The sequence below is a fragment of the Pinus tabuliformis genome, chromosome Q (assembly GCF_031772625.1).
Source record: "Pinus tabuliformis cultivar Carrire ecotype Pingquan chromosome Q, CPIR1, whole genome shotgun sequence".
Classification (NCBI taxonomy): Eukaryota; Viridiplantae; Streptophyta; class Pinopsida; order Pinales; family Pinaceae; genus Pinus; species Pinus tabuliformis.
This window is the reverse complement of record NC_142296.1, coordinates 754,413,715-754,428,918: the sequence shown is the minus strand read 5'-3', so window position 1 is coordinate 754,428,918 and position 15,204 is coordinate 754,413,715.

Sequence of the window (15,204 nt, the reverse complement as noted above, 5' to 3'; positions counted from 1 at the left end):
ATGTGCAAAGATTAGCACCACTCCTCGCACCGATCGGAGCGACTGAGCTGTGTCTCAATCACGTCAGTCCTGTTATGGAAATTTTTTTAAATTAGACCTGAAGCTTCCAGCTCTAGAAGCTCTGTAACGGAAGTCTGGTAAATGGTTTGGCCGGATGGAGTCGAGGATGACAGTTTGGGCTCCTTTCCCCTATAATGATGGAACTAACTCAAGGGATAAGTCCTTCTCCCATGAGAAGAGGATCCATCTCCCATCCATATTTCCTATCTAAACCTCCCTTCTTCCCAAGCACAAACTAGAGTGTGAATGTTATAGTCACAGTTGATAGTTTTGGCAGAGTTATTGTTGAGTGTTGATACTATTTTGGAGTAGACAAGCAAGATGTTACTAGTTGTAGCTACCTAGTTGTGTGAGGGAGAAGTTTTTTTTGGTTTGGAGTGAAGCCCAAAGGGAAGACCCTTTAAACTATTTTTGTTTGAAGCCATCATGGAATGCTAGCCGAAGTGTGTGGGAACCCGGCCTTGTCAGAGGAAGACTGCAGTGTCAAGACAAATGGTTGTAATATGTCTTTGATATTAATATATGCAACTATCGATTGATTTCCTACATGTTTTGTAATATTACATATCCATGTCTTAATTCTTATTTAAACCTTCTTATGGAAGATTAAAGAAGGGTGGCAACAAAAAGTGCTTAAGCACATAAGTTGCACTAGCACTCAAAATAAGTAGCAAGTCAATTAGCTAAGGCAAGAAGGATGAAAATGCTAAGGGATGTTCATCGAATAAGCCATACTTTGTTTGCCTTTATTTCAAGAAGAGAGGCCATAATTTTGTGAGTTATTTGTACTCAAAGGCGTGTTTGTTCTATTGGAAGAAAGGACATCAAGTGGCTTCTTGCTAGGAGAAGCAAGAAATCTACCACAACCTAAATTTCTTTCAAAGGAAGAACAGCAATAAGACTTTCTCAATCCAACGACAAATTTAGTGTTGCATGAAGAGAAGGAGTACGTCCAACAATCCTTGTAGAAAAATGAGAAAATTTTCCATGACTACAAGTTTAGTGGACATTGGAAAGAAAAGTGTCAATAACTTCATCCAAAGATTCAACCATAAAATTGCATAACCAAGAGAATAGTGTGGAGAGTAAAGAGTACATAAGATGAAAAATTTCATAAATGTATAATTCAAGAAGAAGGGTTTCCTGAGGAGAGGTAGCAGCATAGGAAATCTACATCGCCATCAAAGATCATATCATGTTGATGCCAACCATCAAGGAAGACACATTCCATTTACTACATATAATCTTCCAAAAGTTGTTTTCTTTCTTGAAGATGTGTTAGAGACAAATGCACATAGTTCAATGACCTTGGAGGGAGAAGTTATGAAAAAATCCATGTATGTTTGTGAGTATATGCAACCACCAAAGAGTTATTTACATGCTAGGAAGCAACTAATCCTAGCAAGAGAGGGAAAACCGCATTTTTCTTGTGTTAATTTTCCACATAGTGTATTGTTATTTGCTTTGATAATTGCATTTTTATATTTTTTCATCATTTACATATTTTTTTACCCCAATACAACTTAACTTGATTAGAAATTATGTAGAAACAACAACCCTAATAACAATGTAGTGGAAATAAAAGGAACATCGGAAGAAAAGCACACACACATAATGACACAAGGATTGATTGGAGACCAGGGAAAAACCCCACAAGGGGGGAAACCCAGAATTCAATTCTTCTTCTTCTATTAGATTTCATCAATTGTCCAACTAAGATACAAATAACAATGAGATACATCAACAATACTACCATATCATGGTTTACTTTCACCAAGAATTATCTCAATTGTTCATGATATTGTATAGCTTTTTATCGTTGTCCCTATCACTGTATACCATCATTGATCCACCTTTGACATTGTCTAAGTATTATATCTTCTACCATCAAGATAACATTAGATCATAGCCAGTAGTATTGTATACATTAGAGAGGTCATGTATTAATTGGGACATAGTACATGCATCTTTGTCAAAGTATCCAAAGTATCACAATAAATTTGCTACAGAGATATGAGGACATAAAGAGATACACAACCATAGAGATGTCATGGTGACCATGCAGGTGGAGTCTTCCATGTCAAATGTATGATGTCTTCCATGCCAAATTTATGATTTCTTCCATGTCAAATACATGATGCTTATCATGTCCATACATTAGATGTTTTCCATGTCAAATATGTGAGATGTATGTCATGTCAAATACATGAATTTTGTCATGTCCATACATTAGATGTCTTCCATTCCATGTCAAATATGTGAGATTTCTTCCATGTCAAATACATTATGTATACCATTTCCATATATTAGGTGTATATCGTGTCCATACATTAGATGTCTGCCATGTCAAATATGTGAGATGTCTACCATGTCAAATACATGATGCCTGTCATGTCCATACATTAGATGTTTTCCATGCCATGTCGTACATAATGCAGAGTAACTGTGTATTCATTGTCATATTATACTAGAAATGAAATATCATTTTCATACCTGGAGGGATATCACAACCATACTTTGCATAGGAAGCCATACCCATTACGTAGAGTCAGAGATCAATGTGAATTACAGAGATCTTAGGACATATATATCAAATTGAACCATGATCATATATCACAGAAGTATGTTGAATTCGAGATCATATATATAGCAGATAGATAAAAACTGTATTTATTACAAAGACCATAGACAAGATAAATATTAAATTTTTACAACCAGAGAGAGATAATATGTCATACATTAATATTATACAGAGAGAAAAACTCTTATCCTGTAGCAGTTTTGAGAGAAAGAGTCAGGAGACCTGTAGCCCGAGTCTTGGAACCATGCAAGAGTAAATAACCATGATGTACAATAATTGAGATGCTAGTGATTGATGTGAGAGTGCCATATGATCACTGTGACCAAGAGCGAAGGATCAATCCCATAAAAAAGACCTATGTCATGCCAATTGAAACCTAAGCCAAGAGGGGTTATGTGATCCAAGTGGAATTTGCTGGCCACCCACCTATCCCACTTAGAGCCCCACAACTATCTCTTTCAGTTTTTCAGTTTCCTTAATTGTAGCACAATTTACTATTTTTGGAAGTTTTTTGGGTCTTGAACTTCTGGAGCCATTTTGAGGCCCTAAACAAAGTTTTTTGGGAAAAATGGGAGCAACTGGGGTCTTTATTTAATATTTCTCATTCAAAAGTTGTAGTCCTCAGATAGATCTTTCTAACGAGATATTGTGCATGTCAAACGGAGATCGTATGCCAAAGTTACGACCCCAGGAAGTTGATGTACCAATTTACGCAAATGGGGCCCATAGTTTGGCGCTTCATCTCCTAGGATTAGGTTTTTGGATGTTTAGGGTTTCCATTGTTTCTCAACAATAAATAGGCCTTCAAGCTTCATTGTAACACAGTTCAGAGGCATGTATCCGCCACATCTCTCCTCAGAGATAAGATACCATCACTCGAGCTAGATTATCAGTGTTTTACATTAATGAAATTAAGTATTATTTCTGCTGCATCTCTGTATTTATGGTTATATCTATAATTTGTTGCGTTCCTGTTTAAATCTGAATCAATGGTATCAGAGCAGTCTACTCTTTCTCTGTTTTTATTTGCATGTCCCCAATGAAGTCGAGATATAAGGAGTTGGGGCTTGAACTGGTCGGACCTTTGAGAGACCTGCCTCGCAAATCCCGACGACCTCCCATGACAGATGAAAAGAAAGATGAGGGGGCAGGAGATCCTATCAAAATATTTCTCGAAGAGGCCCTCGAGTGAGAAAGGAACGCGATGATGGACAACTTTTCCCAGATCCTTTGGTGGCTACCCAGGGATGACACATATACTTCCAGCAGCTACTCTGGAAGCACCACACCCTTTAAGGTACAAGTTAACTTTGACATTCCCATATTTGAGGTCATATAGATGTAGAGGCTTTAGATAAATGGTTAAATATGTTAGAAGGGTATTTTTCTGTTCATGATTTTTCCAACCGAGAAAAGATTACTTTCACTCTTCTCAAAGTTGCCCCCCATGTCAAGGACTGGTGTGAAACCTACTGCAATCAGAAGGATGAAAGTACGGCCTCAATGTTTTTAGCCACACCCACTTGGAATTCATTTTGGGATGCCATCAAGGAGCAATACTACCCTGTCGGAAGCTATGAGGATAAATACATAAAGTGGACCACACTGCGGCATGGAAGGGACGAAGACTTGCTGGAGTTTACCAACATTTTTCATACACTTCGCACAAAGTTGGGTATCAAAGATTCTAAGCAGCATTTGGTACTCAAATACCACGGCTGCCTACACAGGTACATCCAGGACGAGATGGAGTTCCTGGACATCTCCTCGCTCGGCATGGCGTACTGATACGCTATCAAGATCGAGAAGAATTTTATACAGAAAAAGTGAGACTTTGGATCCATGAATCCAAAGCAAGGGAAAGGCTTCCCCAAACTATAGAACCAAGGACAAAGCTAAGATAGTATGACCCAAGACAACCCATCGAAGCCACAAGAAAAGAACAACACCACGAAGTCAAACAAGGACACAGGAAAGTGGTGTGAGTTCCATAAGAGCCCCAATCATAACACAAGTGAGTGTTGGGCCAAGCAATTGTTGGTGGCCGAGTTGAAGGCTTCAAAATCATATGCATGTTCCAACCCAGAGTTAGAACCCGACAAGAGGAACGACAAAAGGAAGCAGATTATTGATGTAGAGCCCAGCGCCACTGTTGCCACTGCCAAGATACAGAAGAATGAGCTTGAATATCCAGAGGAGGCGCAGCGTCTTTTCCACTCAAAAATGTAGGTGAAGGGTTCGCCACTTCAATTCATTGTCAACAGTGGCAGCAAAAATAACATGATTTCAAAAGAGGTCGTGAAGAGGCTGGTCCTACTGACCATACCACAACCGCAACCGTTCAGCATCGAGTGGCTTCAACAAGGACGAGATCTCTGAGTCCGCTAGGAGTGTCGCCTTCCCTACAGCTATGTATGAGTCAAGGCCTCACGTTATTATTATTTCTTTGGGTAATTCATTATACAGGATACCGGAGGTAACCCTGCCTACTTCCACCTCTTTGATCTCTACTAAGAAATGTTGTAAGATCGTCTCCCACACAAGGAAATTCATTTTCTTTCTGGTTCGCTCTCAAAGTAAGGGGGAGATCGTAGCCACATCCATGGCCCCTGGGAAGAATTCCTCCACGTAGTAGAAGCAGGTGGATACGGTCATGAAGGAATATAGGAACATCTTCTCCTCACCCACAGGGGTACTGTTGCACTGTTAGGTTAAGCATTCGTCTGATCTGACTCCCAGAGCACCTCTACCCAAAGGGCCGATATATAGCCGCTCCATTGTGGAAAATGCCAATTACAAGCAATGATGTCATCAACATCAAGTGCCACACCAGTTTCAAGTGGGCGAAAAATTTTGGTTGCATTTGCAGAAAGAAAACCTTACAAGAGCACATCAGAAGCTCAGACCACTCTGATATGGTGCTTACACCATTACCAAGGCTATGGGAAACAATGCCTTGCAGCACAGCATTCCCCCATTCCTTGGCTTCCACCGAGTGTTCTATGTGGACCACCCTCGACCATGCTTCCCACCATTACTAGACACATCAAAGATTGCATAATAGCTCACCAGGGACCAAGTTCAGCAGAAGTTTCCCCATCTCATGGAGGCACTCAACGCAATGGGGACCATTGCTTCCTAAGGAGGGAGGAATGATCTAGGTGGATTTTGGTGGCCACCCACCTATCCCACTTGGACCCCCACAACTATCTCTTTCAATTTTTTCAGTTTCCTTAATTGTAGCACAATTTACTATTTTTGGCAGTTTTTCAGGTCGTGAACTTCCGGAGCCATTTTGAGGCCCTAAACAACTTTTTTTGGAAAATTGAGAGAAACTTGGGGCATAGATTGATGCTTCTCATTCAAAAGTTGTATTCCTTAGATAGATATCTCTAACGACGTATTGTGCACGTAAAATGGAGATCGTATGCCAAAGTTACGACCCCGGGAAGTTGATGTACCAATTTACCCAAACATGGCCCATAGTTTGGCGCTTCATCTCCTAGGGTTAGGTTCTTGGATGATCAGGGTTTTCCATCGTTTCTCAACAATAAATAGGCCTTTGAGCCTCATTGTAACATAGTTCAGAGGCATGTAGTCGCCACATCTCTCCTCAGAGATAAGCTACCATCGCCCGAGCTATATTATTCCCATTTCTGTTTGTAAGCATATTTCAGTATTTTACATTAATGAAATGAAGTATTATTTCTGTTGCATCTCTGTATTTATGGTTATATCTATAATTTTTTGCGCTCTTGTTTAAATCTGGATCAGGTGTATCAGAGCAGTCTGCTCTTTCTCTATTTTGCTTTGCATGTCCCCAATGAGGTCGGGATATAAGGAGTTAGGGCTTGAATTTGTCGAACCTTTGCAAGACCCACCTCGCAAATCCCGACGGCCTCCCATGGTGGATGAAAAGAAAGACAAGGGGGCAAGAGATCCTTTCAAAATCTTGCTCGAAGAGGCCCTGAAGCGACAAAGGAACGCGATGATGGATAACTTTTCCCAGATCCTTCAACGGCTACCCAGGGGTGACACATCTGCTTCCAGCAGCTACTCTTGAAGTGCCACACCCTTTAAGGTACAAGTCAACTTTGACATTCCCATATTTGAGTGTTAGATAGATGCATATGTTGTAGATAAATGGTTAAATCTGCTAGAAGGTTATTTTTCTGTACATGATTTTTCCAGCCAAGAAAAGATTACTTTCTCTCTTCTCAAAGCTGCCCCCCACGTCAAGGACTGGTGGGAAACCTACTGCGATCAGAAGGATGAAAGTACACCCTCACTGTTTTCATTTGCACCCACTTGGAATTCATTCCTGGATGCCATCAAGGAGCAGTACTACCCTGTTGGAAGCTATGAGGATAAATACATAAAGTGGACCACACTGCAGCAAGGAAGGGACAAAGATGTGCCAGAGTTTACCAACATTTCTCATACCCTTCACACAAATTTGGGTATCAAATATTCTTAACGGCATTTGGTACTCAAATATCGTGGCTGCCTACATAGGTACATCCAGGATGAGATGGAGTTCCTGGACATCTCCTCGCTCGGCACGGCGTACCAATACGCTGTCAAGATTGAGCAGAAGTTTATATAGAAAAAGCGAGACTTTGGATCCGTGAATCTGAAGCAAGGGAAAGACTTCCCCAAACCGTAGAACCAAGGACAAAGCCAAGATGGTGTGACCCAAGACAACCCGCCGAAGCCGCAAGAAAAGAATAACACTACAAAGTCAAAGAAGGACACAGGAAAGTTGTGTGAGTTCCATAAGAGCCCCACTCATAACACAAATGAGTGTCGAGCCAAACAGTCGTTGGTGGCCGAGTTGAAGGCCTCAAAATTAGATGCATGTTCCGCCCTAAGTCAGAACCCGATAAGAGGAATGACAAAAGAAAGTAGATTATTGATGCGGAGCCCAGTGCCACTGTTTTCACCGCCAAGATACAGAAGAATAAGCATGAAGATCCAGAGGAGGGGGGCATCTTTTCCACTCACAAATGTGGGTGAAGGGTTCACCTCTGCAATTCATTTTCGGCAGTAGCAGCCAAAATAACCTCATTTCAGCAAAGGTCATGAAGCGGCTACCCCACTGACCATACCACACCTGCAACCTTATAGCATCAGTTGGCTTCACCAAGGACGAGAGCTCCAAGTCCGCCAACAGTGTTGCCTTCCCTCTAGCATCAAGCCCTTCACAGATGAGGTATTGTGAATGTTGCACCTCTTGATGTTTGTGATGTATTATTAGGCCAACCATACTTGTGGAAGTGGCATGTTGTGTATGAGTCAAGGCCTCACGTTGTTATTATTTCTTTGGGTAATTCATTATACAGGATACCAGAGGTAGCCCCACCTACCGCCACCTCTTCGATCTCTACTAAGAAATGCAGTAAGATTGTCTCCCGCACAAGAAATTCATTTTCTTTCTGGTTCACTCTCAAAGTAAGGGGGAGATCGTAGCCACATCCATGGCTCCCAGGAAGAATTGCTCCACGTAGTAGAAGTAGGTGGATACGGTCATGAAAGAATATAGGAACATCTTCTCCTCGCCCACAGGGGTACTGTTGCACTGTCAGGTTAAGAATTCGTCTGATCAGACTCCCGGAGCACCTCTACCCAATGGGCCGATATATAGCCACTCTATTGTGGAAAATGCCAATTACAGGCAGCGACGTGATCAACATTGGGTGCCACACCAGTTTCAAGTGGGCAACAAATTCTGGTTGCATTTGCAGAAAGAACACCTTTCAAGAGCACATCGGAAGCTCAGACCACTCTGATATGGTGCTTACACCATTACCAAGGCTATGGGAAACAATGATTTGGAGCACAACATTCCCCCATTCCTTGGCTTCCGCCAAGTGTTCAATGTGGACTGCCCTCAACCATGCTTCCCACCATTACTAGACACATCAGAGATTGCAGAATAGCTCACCAGGGACCAAGTTCAGCAAAAGTTTCCCCATCTCATGGAGGCACTCAACGCAATGGGGACCATTGCTTCCTAAGGGGGGAGGAATGATCCAGGTGGATGTTGGTGGCCACCCACCTATCCCACTTGGACCCCCACAACTATCTCTTTCAATTTTTCAGTTTCCTTAACTGTAGCACAATTTACTATTTTTGGCAGTTTTTCAGGTCGGAACTTCCGAAGCCGTTTTGAGGCCCTAAACGACTTTTTTTGGAAAACCAAGAGCAACATGGGGCATATATTGATGCTTCTCATTCAAAAGTTATATTCCTTTGATATATATTTCTAACAATGTACTGTGCGCATAAAACAGAGATCGTATGCCAAAGTTACGACCCCGGGAAGTTAATGTACCAATTTACCCAAATGGGGCCCATAGTTTGGCACTTCATCTCTTAGGGTTAGGTTTTTGGATGATCAGGGTTTTCCATTATTTCTCAACAATCAATAGGCCTTCAAGCCTCATTGTAACACAGTTCAGAGGCATGTAGCCACCACATCTCTCCTCAGAGATAAGCTACCATCGCCCGAGCTAGATTATTCCCATTTCTATTTGTAAGCATATTTCAATATTTTACATTAATGAAATGAAGTATTATTTCTGTTGCATCTCTGTATTTACGGTTGTATCTATAATTTTTTGCATTGTTTTTTAAATCTGGATCAGGTGTATCAGAGCAGTCTTCTCTTTCTCTATTTTTCTTTGCATGTCCCCAACAAGGTCAGGATATAAGGAGTTAGGGCTTGAATTGGTCGAACATTTGCAAGACCCACCTCACAAATCCTGAGGGCCTCCCATGGCAGATGAAAAGAAAGACGAGGGGGCAGGAGATCCTATCAAAATATTGCTCAAAGAGGCCCTCAAGCGACAAAGGAATGTGATGATGGATAACTTTGCCCAGATCCTTCAACGGCGACCCAGGGGTGACACATCTACTTCCAGCAGCTACTCTTGAAGCACCACACCCTTTAAGGTACAAGTTAACTTTGACATTCCCATATTTGAGTGTTAGATAGATGGAGACGTTGTAGATAAATGGTTAAATCTACTAGAAGGGTGATTTTCTGTTCATGATTTTTCCAGCTAGGAAAATATTACTTTCACTCTTCTCAAAGCTGCCCCCCACGTCAAGGACTAGTGGGAAACCTACTGCGATCAGAAGGATGAAAGTATGGTCTCACTGTTTTCAGTCGCACCCACTTGGAATTCATTCCTGGATTCCATCAAGGAGTAGTACTACCCTGTCGGAATCTATGAGGATAAATACATAAAGTGGACCACGCTGCAGCAGGGAAGGGACCAAGACATGCGGGAGTTTACCAACATTTTTCATACCCTTCACACAAAATTGGGTATCAAATATTCTTAGCGGAATTCTGTACTCAAATACCGCGGCTGCCTACATAGGTACATCCAGGACGAGATGGAGTTCCTGGACATCTCCTTTCTCAGCACGGCGTATTGATATGTTGTCAAGATCGAGCAGAAGTTTAAACAAAAAATGCGAGACTTTGGATCTGTGAATCTGAAGCAAGGGAAAGGCTTCCCCAAACCACAGAACCGAGGACAAAGCCAAGATGGTGTGACCCAATACATCCCGTCGAAGCCACAAGAAAATAATAACACCACGAAGTCAAAGAAGGACATAGGAAAGTTGTCTGAGTTCCATAAGTGCCCCACTCATAACACGAGTGTCGGGCCAATTAGTCGTTGGTGGCTAAGTTGAAGGCTTCAGAATCAAATGCAAGTTCTGCCCTGAGTCAGAACCTGACAAAAGGAACGAGAAAAGGAAGCAGATTATTCATGAGTAGCACAGCACCACTATTGCCACCACCAAGATATAGAAGAATGAGCCCGAAGATCCAGAGGGGGGGTGTCTTTTCCACTCACAAATGTGGGTGAAGGGTTCACTGTTGCAATTCATTGTCGACAGTGGCAGCCAAAAGAACCTCATTTCAGCATAGATTGTGAAGCGACTAGGCCTACTGACCATACCACACCCGCAACCGTACAGCATCGAGTGGCTTCAACAAGGACGAGAGCTCCGAGTCTGCCAGCATTGTCACCTTCCCTATAGCATCAAACCCTTCACAGATGAGGTATTGTGTGATGTTTCACCTCTTGATGTTCGTGATGTATTATTAGGCCAACCATACTTGTGAAAGTGACATGTTTTGTATGAGTCAAGGCCTCGCTTTGTTATTATTTCTTTGGGTAATTCATTATACAAGATACCAAAGGTAGCCCCACCTACCACCACCTCTTTGATCTCTGCTAAGAAATGCAGTAAGATCGTCTCCCACACAAGGAAATTCATTTTCTTTCTGGTTCACTCTCAAAGTAAGGGGGAGATCATAGCCACATCCATGGCCCCCGGGAAGGGTTCCTCCACGCAGCAGAAGTAGGTGGATACGGTCATGAAGAATACAGGAACATCTTCTCCTCACCCACAGGGGTACCATCCCATTGTCAGGTTAAGAATTCATCCAATCTGACTCCCGAATCACCTCTACCAAACGGGTTGATATATCGTTGCTCCATTGGTGAAAGTGCCAATTACAAGCAACGACATGATCAATATCAGGTGTCGCACAAGTTTCAAGTGGGCAAAAAATTCTGGTTGCATCTGTAGAAAGAACACCTTACAAGAGCCCATCGGAAGCTTAGGCCACTCCAATATGGTCCTTACGCCATTACCAAGGCTATGGGAAACAATGCTTTGGAGCACATCATTCCCCCATTCCTTGGCTTGCACTGAGTGTTCAATGTGGGCTTCCCTTGACCATGCTTCCCACCATTACTGGACACATCAGAGATTGCAAAATAGCTCACTAAGGACCAAGTTCAGCAAAAGTTTCCCCATCTCATGGAGGCACTCAACGTAATGGGGACCATTTCTTCCTAAGGGGGGAGGAATGATCAAGGTGGATGTTGGTGGCCACCCACCTATCCCACTTGGACCCCACAACTGTCTCTTTCAGTTTTTCAGTTTCTTTAATTGTAACACAATTTACTATTTTTGGCAATTTTTCGGGTCCTGAACTTCCAGAGCCATTTTGAGGCCCTAAACAAAGTTTTTTGGGAAAACTAAGAGCAACATGGGTTATAAACTAATGTTACTCATTCAAAAGTTGTAGTCCTCGGATAGATCCTTCTAATGAGGTATTGTGCGCATCAAACGGAGATTGTATGCCAAAGTTACGACCCCGGGAAGTTGATGTACCAATTTACCCAAACGGGCCCCGTAGTTTGGCGCTTCACCTCCTAGGGTTAGGTTTTGGATGTTTAGGGTTTTCCATTATTTCTCAACAATAAATAGGCCTTCAAGACTCATTGTAACACAGTTCAGAAGCATGTAGTTGTCACATCTCTCCTCAGAGATAAGCTACCATCGCCTGAGCTAGATTATTACCATTTATGTTTGTAAGCATATTTCAGTATTTTACATTAATGAAATGAAGTATTATTTCTGTTGCATCTTTGTATTTATGGTTATATCTATAATTTGTTGCATTCCTATTTAAATCTGGATCAATGGTATTAGAGCGGTCTTCTCTTTCTCTATTTTTCTTTGCATGTCCCCAACGAGGTTGGGATATAAGGAGTTAGAGCTTGAATTGGTCGACCCTTTGCAAGACCCGCCTCGCAAATCTCGATGGCCTCCCATAGCGGATGAAATGAAAGACGAGGGGGCAGGAGATCCTATCAAAATCTTGCTCGAAGAGGCCCTTGGGCGACAAAGGAACGTGATGATGGATAACTTTGCCCATATCCTTCAGCGGCTACCCAAGAGTGACACATCTACTTCTAGCAGCTACTCTTGAAGCACCACACCCTTTAAGGTACAAGTTAACTTCGACATTCCCATATTTGAGTGTCAGATAGATGCAGACGTTGTAGATAAATGGTTAAATCTGCTAGAAGGGTATTTTTCTATTCATGAATTTTCCAGCCAGGAAAAGATTACTTTCGCTCTTCTCAAAGCTTCCCCCCACGTCAAGGACTAGTGGGAAGCCTACTGCGATTAGAAGGATGAAAGTAAGGCCTCACTGTTTTCAGTCGCACCCACTTGGAATTCGTTCTTGGATGCCATCAAGGAACAGTACTACCCTGTTGGAACCTATGAGGATAAATACATAAAGTGGACCACGCTGCGGTAGGGAAGGGACAAAGACGTGCCGGAGTTTACCAACATTTTTCATACCCTTCGCACAAAGTTAGGTATCAAATATTCTTAGCGACATTTGGTACTCAAATATCATGACTGCCTACACAGGTATATCCAAGATGAGATGGAGTTCCTGGACATCTCCTCGCTCGGCACGGCGTACCAATACGTTGTCAAGATTGAGAAGAAGTTTATACAACAAAAAACGAGACTTTGGATCCGCGAATCCAAAGCAAAGGAAAGGCTTCCCCAAACCATAGAACCAAGGACAAAGCCAAGATGGTGTGACCAAAGATAACCCGTCAAAGCCGCAAGAAAATAATAACACCATGAAGTCAAAGAAGGACACATGAAAGTTGTGTGAGTTCCATTAGAGCCCCACTCATAACACAAGTGAGTGTCGAGCCAAACAGTCATTTGTGGCCGAGTTCAAGGCCTCAAAATCATGTGCATGTTCCGCCCTAAGTCAGAACCTGATAAGAGGAATGACAAAAGGAAGCAGATTATTGATGCGGAGCCCAGCGCCACTGTTGTCACCACCAAGATACAGAAGAATAAGCATGAAGATTTAGAGGAGGGGGGGCATCTTTTCCACTCACAAATGTGGGTGAAGGGTTCGCCGCTGCAATTCATTGTCGACAGTGGCAGCCAAAATAACCTCATTTCAGCAAAGGTCATGAAGCAGCTAGCTCCACTGACCATACCACACCCGCAACTATATAGCATCAGGTGACTTCAAAAAAGAACGAGAGCTCCAAGCCAGTAGTGTCGCCTTCGCTCTAGCATCAAGCCCTTCACAGATGAGGTATTGTGAATCTTGCACCTCTTGATGTTTGTGATGTATTTTTAGGCCAACCATACTTGTGGAAGCGGCATGTTGTGTATGAGTCAAGGCCTCGCTTTGTTTTTATTTCTTTTGGTAATTCATTATATGGGACACCGAAGGTAGCCCCACCTACTACCACCTCTTCGATCTCTACTAAGAAATGCAGTAAGATCGTATCCCACACTAAGAAATTCATTTTCTTTCTGGTTCACTCTCAAAGTAAGAGGGAGATCGTAGCCACATCCATGGCCCCAGGGAAGGGTTCCTCCACGCAGTAGAAGCAGGTGGATACAGTCATGAAAGAATACAGGAACATCTTCTCCTCACCCACAGGGGTAATGTTGCACTGTTAGGTTAAGCATTCGTCTGATCTGACTCCCGAATCACCTCTACCAAATGGGTTGATATATCACTTCTCCATTGTGGAAAATGATAATTACAAGCAACGACATGATCATCATTGGGTGCCACATAAGTTTCAAGTGGGAAACAAATTCTGGTTGCATTTCCAGAAAGAACACCTTACAAGCGCCCATCGGAAGCTCAAACCACTATGACATGGTCCTTACAACATTACTAAGGTTGTGGGAAACAATGCTTTGGAGCACAGCATTCCCCCATTCCTTGGATTGCACTGAGTTTTCAATGTGGACCGCCCTCGACCATGCTTCCCACTATTACTAGACACATCAAGGATTGCAGAACAACTCACCAGGGACTAAGTTCAGCAAAAGTTTCCCCATCTCGTGGAGGCACTCAACGCAATGGGGACCATTACTTCCTAAGGGGGGATGAATGATCCAGGTGGATTTTGATGACCACCCACCTATCCCACTTGGACCCCAACAACTATATCTTTCAGTTTTTCAGTTTCCTTAATTGTAGCACAATTTACTATTTTTGGAAGTTTTTTGGGTCCTGAATTTCCGAAGCCGTTTTGAGGCCCTAAACGACGTTTTTTGGTGAAAACAAGAGCAACATGGGTTCCTTATTAAATATGAACTAATCAAAAGTTGTATTCCTCGGTTATATCTTTCTAACGAGGTATTATGCACATCAATCGGAGATCGTATGCCAAACTTACAACCCCGGGATGTTGATGTACCAATTTACCCGAACGAGGCCCATAGTTTGGCGTTTCATCTCCTAGGGTTAGGTTTTTGGATACTTAGGGTTTTCCATTGTTTCTAAACAATAAATAGGCCTTCGAGCCTCATTTTAACACAGTTAAGAGGCATGTTTCCGTCACATCTCTCCTCAGAGATAAGCTACCATCGCTCGAGCTAGATTATTCCCATTTATGTTTATAAGCATATTTCAGTATTTTACATTAATGAAATGAAGTATTATTTCTCTTGCATCCCTGTATTTATGGTTATATCTATAATTTGTTGTGTTCCTATTTAAATCCATATCAATGGTATCAGAGCAGTCTTCTCTTTCTCTTTTTTCCTTTTCATGTCCCTAGTGAGGTCGGGATATAAGGAATTAGGGCTTGAACTGGTTGAACCTTTGCAAGACCCGCCTCGAAAATCCTAGCGACCTCCCATGGCAAATGAGGGGGTAGGATATCCTATCAAAATCTTTC